Source organism: Triticum urartu, chromosome 3A (genome assembly GCF_056163025.1).
Source record: "Triticum urartu cultivar PI428250 chromosome 3A, HENAU_Tu73, whole genome shotgun sequence".
Lineage (NCBI taxonomy): Eukaryota > Viridiplantae > Streptophyta > Magnoliopsida > Poales > Poaceae > Triticum > Triticum urartu.
In genome coordinates, this window is record NC_141875.1 from 250,300,559 (window position 1) to 250,302,256 (window position 1,698).

Sequence of the window (1,698 nt, forward strand, 5' to 3'; positions counted from 1 at the left end):
ACCCGCCTGAAAGTAACGCTCATGGCTCTAGAGATGAAGGTAAAACACAAAATGACCGACGCATGCTTCGATGAGAACATGTCATTCTGGCAGGAACTTCTTCCCAAGGGGAACAAGTGCCCGACCAGTTTCGAGGAGGCAAAGAAAATCATGTGTCCTCTGGATTTACCGCACGTGAAATACCATGTGTGCATGAACAATTGCATCATTTATCGGGATGAGCACGCGGAGTCTACCGTATGTCCGGTGTGCGGCGTCACTCGATACAAGAAGAGGAAGAAAGCTCCTCGAAAAGTGGTGTGGTACTTTCCGATAACTCCTCGTCTGCAGCGGTATTTCGCAGACCCTAAGGTAGCAAAGCTCCTGCGTTGGCACGCGGATAGGGAGGAGAAGAAGCAAGAAGATGACGCAAATGATCCGTAGATAAATAAAAAAGACAAGATGCTGAGTCACCCTAAGGATGGGAGCCAGTGGCAAGCGTTGAACTTCAAACACCCAGAATTTGGGAACGATCCAAGGAACATCGTGTTGGGCATGAGCACCGATGGAGTCAATCCGTTTGGCAGCCAGAGAAGCACACATAGAACCTGTCCTGTGTTTGTGTGGATGTATAACCTTCCCCCTGGTTGTGCATGAAGAGGAAGTACATTCACATGAGTATGCTAATTGAAGGGCCGAAACAACCAGGGAATGACATCAATCTGTATCTGGGGCTGCTGAAAGAGGAGCAAGACACGCTGTGGAAAATGCCAGCCAATACGTGGGACGCCATAGAGAAAGAATATTTCCCTATGAGAGCCGCACTGCTCACGACGGTGCAGGACTATCTCGGTTACGGATATGTCGCGGGGCAGGTGGTCCACGGATTTTCTGGATGCGTCAGGTGCATGGATGACACAACGTATCGCCATCTAGATAGAGATCCCGGGTCTTCGAAAACCGTGTTCATGGGACATCGAAGGTGGCTTCGCGATGATGACCCGTGGAGAAAACGCAAGGATCTGTTCGATGGTGAAACCGAACCCCGAAGACGCCCACGTACGAGGAGCGGCGAGGAAATAGACGAGCTGTTGAAAAATTGGAAAGATTGCCCACCGCCGGGAAAGAAGCAAAAGGCGCCAGAGCCGGGAAAGAAGCGAAAGGCGCCAGAGCCGCTGCTGAAGGTATGGAAAACAAGGTCTGTTTTCTGGGACTTGCCGTACTGGAAGATCCACCGTGTGCCTCACAGCCTTGATGTCATGCATATCATGAAGAATTTGTGTGAGAGTCTGCTTGGTACCCTACTCAACATGCCAGAGAGGACCAAAGATGGGCCGAAAGCAAGGGCAGAATTGAAATCAATGGGCATCAGGGAGGAGCTTCACGCTAATGATGATGATGATGAGGTGAAGCAGGACACGGAAAGTCATCGCAAAGGCAAAAAGGCCAAGAAGACCAGAAATGACTTCCCTCCCGCGTGCTTCACTCTAAGTCAAGAGGAGATCAATCAGTTTTTCACCTGCCTCGTAGGAGTAAAACTTCCTTACGGTTACGCGGGGAAGATAAGCATATACCTAGACTCAGCAAAGCAGAAGTTCAGCGGGATGAAGTCTCACGACTGTCACGTGCTGATGACGCAGATACTTCTAGTTGCAATCCGTGGGATCATGGACGCGCACGTCCGTGAAACGCTATTTGGCCTATGCAACTTTTTCGACA